At 40.1% G+C, this 12,766-nt stretch overlaps 1 long non-coding RNA gene across 2 annotated transcripts in view; it reads right to left on the minus strand.

The window, feature by feature from the left end:
* Window positions 1–1,318: 1,318 nt before the first annotated feature.
* Window positions 1,319–12,766, minus strand: part of LOC107183471 — a 26,847-nt gene continuing 15,399 nt past the window's right edge. The window contains exons 2-4 of one of the 2 annotated variants that reach the window (XR_001514261.1): window positions 6,461–6,534; window positions 4,398–4,542; window positions 1,319–2,044 (exon numbers count right to left, since the gene is read on the minus strand). This is a non-coding gene — a long non-coding RNA (uncharacterized LOC107183471). Of the gene's footprint in view, window positions 2,045–4,397; window positions 4,560–6,460; window positions 6,535–12,766 lie in introns of both variants that reach the window. The other variant, XR_001514260.1, reaches the window with a different exon arrangement.

Below are 12,766 nucleotides of genomic sequence, written 5' to 3' on the forward strand. Positions count from 1 at the left end.
CCCGAGCCCTCTCTCTGCCAGGCTGCTCACCATTGCTTCACTGCACTCCCAGTCAGCTGTATGGGCCAGGTGCTGCAGGGCATTCAACAGGGAGCAAGAGAGAGGTTATCCTTAAGCTCATATCAGTGAAGAAAAAGAGCAACATATATTATTGTCCTGAACACATTTATCCTGATACTCCCACCCCTTAAGGAAATTGCTGATGGCTTGGCTTTAAGGAATTTTGCTCATCGTATTGTGGACCCCTTGGTTAGCCACAGCAGGTTAAAACCACCCAGTTATTCTGAATATAGCAGCCATGACCACTGTTACTCCGCCCCTCACTTCCCACCACTTCTTCTTTCATCCAAAAATGCCTTTCAACACGGGCAAGAAATATGACAGAAGAACTCTCCAGTTTAACAGATGATAACAGAAAAGACTCTTTGGTGTTGGGCCTTGGCGGTCGAAGAGCATCACATGAATTCGCCAGCTGCAGTTCAGATGATTTCTGTTTTACCTGGTATTAATTTTTTATGAAATCTCTCTAGGGCCCAGGGGACTGGTAATTGGCTTTTAGTTCTTTATTCTGCACTGTCATGTCTAATTGCTCAGATGGTTCCATGATACTCACATTGTAAGGTGGCTTTAATGTACTTGCCAGCCTTCCCATCTGCAGGCAGGCTCTTATCTTTACGTGGCATTTTAATCATATTTTTCCTTTAGGATGGAGTTGGAGGAATTATTGACCTATTTATATATTTGCTTTTATTATTAGTTTTTCACATTGGTGGCACAGAATACAGAGCACTTCCAATAACACACCTCCGACTCTATTTTCTCATTCACAGCAGGGGCCAGGCCTGTGTAAGCTGCAGCCTGCTCTTCCTATGAGACATGCTTCCCTGCTTAGGTGTGACATGGGGCCTGCGGGTCCAAGGAGCATCTTCCCTCCTCTTCGTGTGGCCAGCGGGTGGCTCTCATAGCCTGTCCCTGGACCCCCTTTGTGGCCCCCATTACCAAAGAACCCCACAGGCCACTTAGAAAAGTGTGATATAGAAATGACAGGGCCTGGAGGGGCTGGTCATCAGGATTCCACACACAAGGCCAGAGTTACAATCCCTCTAGTTTCAGATGTTCTTTTTCTTGCCAACTTCATACGCTTTCTAAAAAAAATAAGAAAGAAAGAAAAACTCTGGTCTTCTGGCCTTACTTCCTTAAAGTGAAGCTGACAGAAATGCATAGGATCTGCCTACTGCAGCTCATTTCCTCTCAGCAGTGATTGCAGCTACACACCCTGCAGACGGCGGGCACCCCCCACCCCAACACAAGATCACATTCTCGATTGCTCCAGTTGGTTTCAACTGTTTTCAGAGTCTAGATTTTGCAGAAGTCACTATGTTTGGGGGAAAATACTTCATTTTCGGCAGTTTTGGCTTCATGGCATACTCCCTCTGGTGCAGTGACAGCTAGAAGGAATGGGGACTTCATTCACTTGAGTGTCGGGCTTTTGATCCAGCCCTGGTTAGGAATCTACACTCTCCGTGGCCATTAGCCTCCTTTCTTCTGTAAGACTTTCCATCTCGTAGTCAGCGTTGGCACTATTGTGAAGTCTGAATTGGCTAGTATTTAACTCACTCGTCACAGACCATAAAAGCCTCTGCTCCTTGAAGTCTCTCAAGTGTGTGAAGACAGAATGTGCGGGGAGGAGCTGCCTTTTAAAGTTTTCCCCTGTGTTCTCAGGGCACAGACGTATTGTTCAGTCACATTTGTTCAGTCCTTGAAGGCAGAAGGCAGTGCTTCTACTTGAAGCTTTGCTTCATTCAAAGGGGAGCAATCAATTTAATTCTGCGAGAGCTCATTGAACACCTCCTCCGGCCTGAGAGCAGTGCCGGAGGCCGCCGGCAGGGTCTCACCGCTGTGTCCTGCATGGAATCACCCAGAGAGCTTCGGTTCACAAAGGTCTGGGCCAGGATCCAATCAAAAGTTTCAAGGGGTGGCTGTCTGTGGACCCCCTTTGAGTAGCACTGCTGTGAGCGACCCCTTAAGGAATTTTCAGGGGTTTCTGGAAAGACAAACACATTTAAATTAGAGGTTAAGACAACCAGTAACACAGGACCAAATAACCCGAGTCCCCAGGTGCACACTGGAGATATCGAATGCCAAGGGCCTGCAGGAGGTGATGAGAATAATGTGGGCCAAAGATATCCATCAGACTACAGTTGGCCCTTGAACAACACAGGTTTGAACTCAATGAATCCATTTACTTGCAGATTTAAAAAAAATAAATACATACAGTACCATAAATGCATGTTCTCTTCCTTATGGTTTTCTTAATATTTCTTTTTCCCTAGCTTACGTAGAATACAATATGTGATACATATAACATGTAATTGGTAAGGCTTCTGGTCAACAGTAACCTATTAGTAGTTAAGTTTTGGGGGAGTCAAAAGTTACACATGGGTTTTCTACTACACTGCAGCCCGTGCTTTGTTCCAGGGGCAGCTGTAATCCAGGCCCATTTGCTGAGGCTGCTGGACACAGTACCACACACTGGGCAGCTTAAACAGTTATTGGATGCTCCACTCGACTGTGACCCCCGCCTCCCCTGGCACCCAGCCCTGTGCCTGGCACAGAACTTTGCTTCGCACAGTTCCAGTAGCAGTCCAAGATCAAGTCACCAGCAGGGCTGGTTTCTCCTGCCCCGGAACTCAATGAATCCATTTACTTGCAGATTTAAAAAAAATAAATACATACAGTACCATAAATGCATGTTCTCTTCCTTATGGTTTTCTTAATATTTCTTTTTCCCTAGCTTACGTAGAATACAATATGTGATACATATAACATGTAATTGGTAAGGCTTCTGGTCAACAGTAACCTATTAGTAGTTAAGTTTTGGGGGAGTCAAAAGTTACATGCAACTGTTCCACTGCACCGGGGTCAGCGCCCCTAACCCCTGTGCTGTTCAAGGGTCACTGTAGTTACCACTAGTGTGGGCTGTGGCTTTGGAGGAGGCAGGGTTTTGAGGAAAGCGCATGCCATGGGTGGGTGAGAAGAGAGGGAAAGGCTTTCTGGAAGAGAACAATAAAGGGGATTGCATGATAGTAAAGGTGGTGATTGAATGTGGAGTTTGCACTGAGAGCTGATGAGATTGGTGTTCAGGGTACATAGTTTCTGTGGAAATAAATGGTGACTTAATCAAATGAGATCAGGCAAAGTGCATTTATTTTGACCTGCTCAGGCAAGGGAGTCAGCTGCCAGCACTTGTGTTCTGGCAGACTCACCGGGAGACAGGAATGGGAAAGTTTTATACTAACAAAAAGGAAAGGCTTCAGGCATGCCCTTATTGGAGGCTGTTGGCATGAGGGGGCTATAGGTGGGCTAACTAGATGTGGGCGCCCCATGTGATTGGTTAGGGGTACATAGTCTGCTTTCTCTGGTCAGTCCTAAATTAGAACTGGTAACAAAAATTAGAGATGCTGCCAATCATTCCATCCTGACTTGTGGAGCCAATGGTTATAGCAGCCATTGCTTGGCTTTCTGGATTGTTATTTGGGAGAGCAGTGTGGCCTCCTGGAAGTTCTGGCTTAGAGCAGGTAGGCCTCCTGGACTGGTTATTGTGAATAAGGGTGTTTTCTAGGCAGGTTGCTGCAGAGCCATTTTTACATATGGTCTGGCCATTGTCCATTTTGCACACTCAGTCTTTCATTTTTGTTTTAGAAAGAGCTGGACACTGTAGGGTTTTATGGGCTCGTCCTGATGTCATCTCTCCTTTTATTTTGTTATTTTTACTATATATTTTTTATTCTTGACAGTCCATTTATTTTTTTCCCCTGAGGCTGGTAGCCTCAGTCCACTTACCAGGTGACTTTGTGAGTGTCCCTTTCTTTTTTTCTGAGCACTTCTGATCCCCTTCTAGGTTCTGTTTATTCTATAATCCCTCAGATCGATAACGAGTAAACTCCTGAAAAAGGTATTGGCCCAGTGGCCCCTGAATAAAACCCAGTTCTTGGACTGCATTGCTACTCACAATGCACAAGCCTAGACCTGGATCCCTGCAGAGATGCCAGGGCTGCTTGGGAGCCATCAAGGACGAAGGGTCACTTTTCTCCCAACCTCCTGTGAAAGAACAACTTAACGGAGTGCTCTCTGCAGAAGCTCCCAAGTCCCCTGATAGAGGGGAGTCCTGTGGATTCTTGCTGGATGGATACAGCTGCCGGCCCCAGTACCTCTGCTGATGGAGGGAAATGGAGACTCTGCAGGAGGGGTACTACAAAGCTAGCATCCTACAGGCCTGCAGGCTCCAAGTAACTGAGCGAGGTCATCCCTTTTCCTGGCAAGCTCTTACAAAGGCTTCACAGCACTGCTCCCTAGACACTAAGCTGAGTCTTTGCAGGAACACCTTTTGCACTCACCATCTGTCTGCAGCTGCTTCGGCCACAGAGTAGGACTGCCAATCTTCCAGCAGAGATGTCCTCCCTTCAGGTTTCTAGACCAGCTCCTGTTTGCCTCATTTTTGTTTGCTCTCTGAAACTTCTCCTGATGTGGCTCCCAGAATGTCTAGTGAATTAAATTCTCTAAATGAAGTGCATGTGTTAGGGCTTACTTTTTTCCTTTTTCCTGAATTGCTTATTTATTGCACTTAAATTTATTTCTCATGGAAAAATTCAACAGGTAAGTTGATCACATATTAGATTGACCCAGTAAACTAAAATGGCCATAGGCACTCAATGTAAAATATTTTAGCATTTAAACAGTTCATAGGAAATAAATAATACATCTGGTGTCTAGGGCTTTTTCAGCTTTGATTTCAGAGATGTTGAATATGTTTGGATATACGTATATTTTCTGGGGGGAAAAACAATATATCTGTGTTTATTGCAGGAGAGATAAAAAATTAAGTTATAGAAATAATTATTCTGTTATGTATATTGATGTATAGATTCCTAGCCATACCTTAATATTTATTTTTCCATTTTTTTCTACAGTAATTGAACCTTCCATTTTTAGCTGAGCACTTCTCTGGAAGAGGAATCTTATTTCTCAACTTCTCTGGTCGCTAATTGTGGCCAGGTGACAGAACTCTGGACAATGAGGAACAAATGAAGACGTGTGTGAAATTGCTGGTATGAGTTCTTAAAAGTGGGGGTGTGCTCTTTCTTGCTGCACTTTCCTTCCAGCTGGCTGGAATGTGAACCTGGGGGCTGGAGCTAAACACCTTTATGAGCCTAAGGATGGCAAATAATGACTAAATTAGAAAGAGCATGGGCCCCTGATGGCTGTGGAGCTCCTATGCCAGCCCTTAAGTGAAAGTAAAATAAACAGGTATCTAGTTTAAAGCACTATTTTTTTTTATCACTTTCAACCAAATTTATTCCTAACACACACAACAAAATAACCAAAGAACAGGGAATAACGTTGGTCCTAAAGGTTGGGAAGAGCACTGATGCCAAATAGGACTGCTCTTGCCTTTGTCACCTTGAATCAGCCTGGAGTCACAAATAGTAACTATTCATGCTCACAGACTATAGTGAATTAGAGCTGCTCATACACACAGGATGATAAAAAGTTGTTATATCCAGCCACTGGTGTTTGTTTGCCTTTGTGTTATCACCAAGAATAAAGTAATGCCATGTCAACTATATAGGCAATGTTGATATCATAGCACCAGGAAAGCCTCAAGTTAGAAAAGATGGAAGGGTAAGTGTTCTTGAAAGAAGCCTGGTAAAAAGCCAGGCTTCACAATATCAATCTCTAATCCTTCAGGGACAAGCAGGTAATGTAAATGGAGAACAATTTAAGACTACCAGAGTGTCAGGGACTCATGCTCAAAGCCCGATAGTCCATTCCCTGCCTGGATGCACGCAGGTTTTTCTAAAACATGCCTGTGGCCCTAGCCAGTTTGGCTCAGTGGATAGAGTGTCAGCTTGTGGACTAAAGGGTCCAGGGTTCAATTCCAGTCAAGGGCATATGCCTGGGTTCAATTCTAGTCAAGGGCTTGATCCTCAGTATGGGGCATACAGGAGGCAGCCAATCAATGATTCTGTCTCATCATTGATGTTTCTCTCTCTCCCTCTCCTTTCATCTCCAAAATCAATAAAAATATATTTAAAAAATAAATAAAACATGCACTGTGGTCAAATAAAGCACATCTTTGAATTGGCCCTATGCCTGGGCCACCAGTGTATGCCTCTGGTATATAATGAACACTGCACTAAGTTATAGTATATTCCATTCTTGGGGCAAGACATGATCCCAGGATTCAAGGAATTCATAATGAAGGGAAAAAAGTCAAATTGGTCAACACAATTTCTGTTTGTATGATGCTTTATAGAGCCTGAAATACCTCAGCAGGATTATCTTTGAGCTTGACATGAGATGTGGAGGCTAAGGGAGTGACCCAGATGAGATACTCAGACTCAAGTACTAGTCAGAGAAAGGAAGAAAGTGTACACATAGGGTTAGAACCAGGAGGTACCTAATTTTCAGAACTAGGGTTTCCGACCCAAACAGTAAGCCATCAGTCTTCTTTTTTCTTTCCTTCCATCTTTACTGAGACATAGTTGACATAAAATGTTGTGTAAATTTAAGGTGTACAATGTGATACACCATCAGTCTTTGAAGCATATGACAAGAAATAACCAGAACAAGAAGCATAATTTTAAAATGCTAATAAAATGCAGTATAAAATGGATGTTTTGTGTGTTATATACCAAAATTAGTGTTAAGTTCAGGAAGGATAATATGTAGACAATACTGACTGATACGTTGGTAGTCATTCTTCCCTTCTACCCATTCAAAGATACAAGACTGAAAAATAATTCATAAAATCAAGACTTATAACAAAACCCAGAGTTAATGACCTATTGGTTCAAATGCCCTTTAATAAAATAGGTGATATAATCTTGGAAATTAATAGAAATGCATCTGTTCCTTTTAATCTCTAATTACTGACACATATACAACATTATTTCATAGACTGTCATTAAGACAGACTATACTGCTCTAACTCCCCATATGACAAAACTGATGACAAGTCAGACAAATAAAACACATGTTCCTATAAGTCATGACATTATACCCAAATTAACATTACCTAGCTAGAAATAATTTAGCTAGTCTCATTTGAGCTAGTAAAGAGACTAGAACATTAGAAGAGACTCTGAGAAACCATACACTCAAAAGAGAAGCTGGGAGTGAATCACAGACCTTAGGCTTCATCCTCACACTCCTCACTTGTGAGCCATCTTCACTCAAGTGAAGGGAGAGAACATGCCTGAGAAGTTGCCAAAGAAGCTCGATATAGGAATACACATATTGACTCTCAAACATAGGAAAGCATGGCTTAATAGCACCAGTGCAATTTCTCATATCTTCATGTGGGACAGCTGGAGAAAAAATTGACATCCAAAAGGTCACTGATTTTAGTATTCCTAGAACAGAAGTGCTTCCAACTGGGAGTGAATCCACAGGTCACTGTAGTGTGGAGGGCTAATGTACTGTATTGCCTTCATCAAATATTTAGAAATGGTGCAATACTCATTGGAAAAAAGCATAAGGATAAGAAATTTAGGTTATATGGTTTAAATATGCACAAGCTATACACTTTATTAAAACATCAGAATGGTTTTTCTATGAAAACAAGACCTCTTAGTGGGATTTGAGAAACAATCAACGAGACCACGTATCCAAAGGGTATTGCCAGTTTCACATGTGTCTTTCTATGGTAACACTAAAATCCCCCTTAAACCTATTATGTAATAGAAAAGATGGAGTGATCACAGGCCAGATGAAAGTGCCCGGTTTGACGGCTCAGTGACTGATTTTTTATATTAAGGATTTGACGTTAGAGATTTACATTAATGGTTCCATTGCTGGCCTAAAACAGAATACCAGTGAGGCTTCCTACTCTAATCTCTTCCTCCCCCAAAACTGTTTCAGATACATGAGCCAATAAATGTTCACTACAGTGTATGTGGTTATTTTTTAGAATAATTAAGTATAAGGCCTTCAATATGTAAGAATTATTCTGGGATCCACTCTAAATACAATGAAATAATGCATTAAGAAATAATTCAATAGCTCCAAATAAGACACTTCTTCCTAATAATCTTAAAAGTCTGCACAAATAAACAATGAAACCTCAAGAATCCATCCATAATAAAGCTTGGTTCGATAAGATACAGGTTATGATATATAACAGCAGTCATCACAAATTAATGCAGCTTTGCTCCCCAAGTACTATAGTTCTTTTCTGAGAACTGGATGCCCTTTTAAATTTTTATTGATAAGGGACAAAATAACTACACAAGACCAGAATGTTGAAAGGTAATCTATATTCTCAAAAGAAACTAAAGGGTATTGTAAACAAGTTATATCACAGAAACTGCACTTACCTTTCTCCTCAGTATGAGCTATGGTTCTCAACAGCTGCTAGAATCCCTAAGAAATGGAAAAAAAAAATCAGAATTATGTGCTTTGTTTTTATTAGGTAAGATGAAAAAAATTAGGCTGGTGTTGAAAGTACAATTGATTTGAAATAACAATGCTGAAGTTAGAGTCACAACTCTACCAACTTTGGCTTAGTCACCTTGGACAATTAATTTATTGCTTGTCTTGAGTTCCTTTCTATAGACTGAAGAATTTCAATAGATTATTTTTAACTGCTTTTTAGGATCTGACCTTTAGTATGTTTATGTGCAGCTATTCATTCCTTTAGGAATTCCTAAAAAGTTTTGTTGTCATTTTTTCATAACCCCTATTGAGACCCCTACTGCTTTCTCCTTCATCCTTCCTATAAAATCCCAAAGCTTATGAGAAACCAGTTTTGTTTGCGATTAGTTTGGAAATGGGACTGTGACTCAGGTTGTGAACAGCGAATTGAAAGGATTCTTGGAATGTTCATGGAATGTTTCTGAATAAACTATTCTCTTTCTCTAGACCTGGTTGGGGCAGGATGTAGAATCTGAAATGTTATCACTATCTCTCTATCACTCTAGATGTGAAACCAGCATTTTGAGAAAAGCTGAGTCAAAGAAATGTTGGGGAAAATGGATCCAGAACCATAGGATAAGTCAACACTGAAACTGACCCTACTTTGGACTTGCAGTTACATGACTCAACACATTTCCTATTGCTTCAGGCAGTTGGAGTTGGTTCTTCTGGTTCTTGCATACAAAGACTTTTGAAATTTTCATTTCCTTGTACTTGAAGTACTCATCCATGCTAATTTTTTCTCTGCACTCACTCAGCAGGCTGTGAAGGAAGCAATAAAAGTGATGCATTTGCAAGTGTCCACTTGGTCTAGAATCTCAAAGTGGAAAGAACATGAGCTATATGGTTAAGTCGAGAAACTGCATTTCATTCATCTTTGCACCCCTAATACTTACAAGGGCCCAGTAGAAAGTAGGCACTTAATAAAAGTGTAATTAATTAATAAGATAAAATAATATTGACAGCTAACATTTATTGAGGACTTATAACTTGCCAAAACACTATAGAAAGTGTTCCTTCTGAATGTTGACAGTCCAATCAGATCCCACTGATCAAATGAGTGAGAAATTAAGTAACTTGCTCAGGAGCATGCTCAAGATTCAAATCTAGACTTGCCTGATTTCAGAGCCCAAGTCCTCTATTTGTAATTTCAACTACTTTAGATGTTTTCTAGCTCAGTGTTACCCAAATTGTGGTTCAGGGACCAGTTACAAATTGTTTGTACTGTGTAGTTCAGCTGTTTTTTCATAACAAGACTTGCAATGAAGGAAGCATGCATCCTATTTGAATACAGGCCAGTTTTTCTCAAGCAATGAATTTCCAGTCTTTCGCCCACAATGCAGTGTTTGGGATGGCATGCTATTTCAGTTTATTACTGTACAATAATCACATATATAGAGAGTCATTATAATGGTGCAAAACACTTATTCTTGCTATTCCTTTCAAGTTACTAATCAGCCCATAAAGAATTCTCTTTGGGTTTCCTTCTCTCTCTCTGATATCCCTTCCCCTTCACTCTTGTCCCATCCTCCCCCACACTCTTCAGCATTTCCCATCCTATGTTCACTCCCAGGGTCTGAGCTCCATTCTAGGTGAGTTTCACTAGGTCCCTAGGTTCTGAGAATTGCTCCTGGCTCCAACCAAGATACATGAAGTCTGGTCCTTACTGCGCTTGAGGAAGAGGGCCTGAGGGCTCTGAGATTCCTCCAAGTGAAGCACCTACAGACAAAACATACCCAAACCACCCATTTTTGCTAATATCAACCACTTTTTATGGAACAGCTTTGCTTTGGGTATTACTTTATTAATAAAGCACTGTCTTCCTCAAAGGAAAAAGAAGTAAAGAAAGAGACGAGGGAGTGAAAAATCCTTCTCTACCACACATACACCCTCTGTCTGTGCTCATTTTTCCTCGTGTGTTGAGGAATATGGAAAATGATATCCTCCTTGAATAGCATTTGGGACCCACTGCTTCTGGACAAGCACCCATCTATCGGACACTAATGCAAAATTGATCCTTTACTCAGAGGAGGACATAAAGGGCCTTTAAAAAGAAAAAAACAAGAAAAGGTATTTCCTTCCTTGCACTTTAAGGTTTCTTACTCTGAGGTCAATTGTTATCTGGTGGATTCATAAATGGAATGAAAAATCTTGCATATTTGTGCGTTTTTCTGGGAAGTCTGTGACTAAATAGATTGATGGCACATTCCTGATCTGTTTGCCCAATGCAGAGAGAGAGCATTTAATTATGTGTTGAGCATACTGTTCTCCTTCACTTATTGGTATATGCAGGCATATATATTTAACCACATTTTTATTAAAATAAGGAAAATTAATAAAAAAGCTGATGTAGCATAACCATGAACTTCTATTCCATGGTTTCAGGCTATTTCCCGTGTCTTTCCCAGCCATTCACATCAAAGGGAGGGCTAAGAATGAGCTATGGGAACTTACAGCAAACCTTCACCCCTGACGGGAGAAAAAATTACATGTATGTCCTATTTCAGTAGGTCAATAAAGAGAGATACATACTTGGATTTCATTTGAAGACGGCTAAATGAAAAGGACATATAACTTACAATATAATAAAGCTTTGAGACAATAGTGTCAATTTTGAATTTAGCTCTATCTTGAAGCAATTTGGAGTTCTACAGGAGATAAGTGTTTTCACAACTGAAAGAAATTTCTTAATTTTTCAGTAATGATAGGCGTAATGTCACATCTGTTCTTAGTCATCAGCCCTTATTTTGCTTCTCCTTTGGACATTACATCATTTGTAAAATTATTGTAGTACAGAGCCTCATCTGTATTTTGCAAACAAACAAGAAAATTAGCTTGTTCTATATTCAACCATACTTTTCAAAGGAGAAAGAGGACAGTATAGAACAAATCTTAATTGAATTAAAAACTACATGTTATTTTCGTAGTTTAGATAATTATCATTTAGGGTTTTTTTATATTTATTTGTGGAGTCTTATATCTTAATAGAAACTTTTGTAAACAAGCACATTGAGTTAAATATCAACTGACTTATAAATTAAGCACTAAACAGTTAAAACCATCTGTCTTTTTTGCTGTGAGTTTTAGATCCAAGAGCTGTATTGGGTCTCTCTGTATGCCTCTCAGTGGTCACCCCTGACATTTTCTGACATGATTCCCAGAACTCAGGGACCAAGGAACATCTGGTGCCACATTTATGATTGATTGTTACATAAACCAAAGATGCTGAGAGTGCTCATATGAATGAAGCACATTGCAAACAAATGTAGTTCCAATAATAACCAGTCTTTGATTTGTGCTGTAAATTTTTGAAAAACTTCCATAAATGTGTAATATGAAATCTCACTTAAATAGTACTTTATTATATACAGAGCCCCATTATATAATTATTCCATTTATCTTTCACATGAATTCTAAAAGATAGAGAAATAGGGACTCATACATTTTTTTCTGGTGAGAAAATCTAGGCCAGAAAAATGAAGTTCTATAACTGGAACACAGGTGGGAAGAGGTGACACGAGACGTTCTCTAGTACTCTTTTTACTATACCTTGATGTAACTTCCATTTAATGCCCCCTGTTGATCTTACAACCATATTTTCAAATAATTAGATGAGATATAATGATGGATATAATAATTAAATCAAAATTATAATTAAAATGTAGTCTCAGGTTGGGGAGTAGTTTCTTCAAGAAGCCATTTCTGGATTCCAAAGAAATAGAAGTGGTGTCTGATTTGAGTTTTCTGGATGCAGTATGTTCCTAGACGCCCCCCCCCGCCCCCCCACAAAAAAAATATTTTTAAGAGTGGGGAATGTGGAGAGAAAAAGCACTGAAGGGTAGAGTCCAAGATCAATTGGGGGTAGGTCCATATCTAACTGGCTATATGCCCTTGGTCAAATCACTAGGGATGGGTATTAACTTTGTGGACAGTTGAGCCAAATACTGTGGTAAGTGCCCAAATTCCTCATTTAGTGCTCTTAAAAACCTGTTTTCCAAATGAGAAGAGATTAACTAACTCCCAAGACTATATAACTGGGAAACAGAATTGAGTGTTTGGCTTCAAAACCATCACTGGCCTCAACATCCTCACTGATTTCAGTGCGTTTAAAAGTCCCTTCCATTTCTCAAATTCTGAGGCTACTCTAGATATTAGAGAATTTCACTGACAGACCAAACTTTCCTAGTTAATTTCTTTGTAATGTGTTTTTGAAGATAATTTGTACTTATGCTAGTACATTGTGATTTATTTATTTATTCAGTTAGTTAGTTATTTTTATCCCTTACTCAAA

This window comes from Myotis davidii, unplaced genomic scaffold (genome assembly GCF_000327345.1).
Source record: "Myotis davidii unplaced genomic scaffold, ASM32734v1 scaffold80, whole genome shotgun sequence".
Lineage (NCBI taxonomy): Eukaryota > Metazoa > Chordata > Mammalia > Chiroptera > Vespertilionidae > Myotis > Myotis davidii.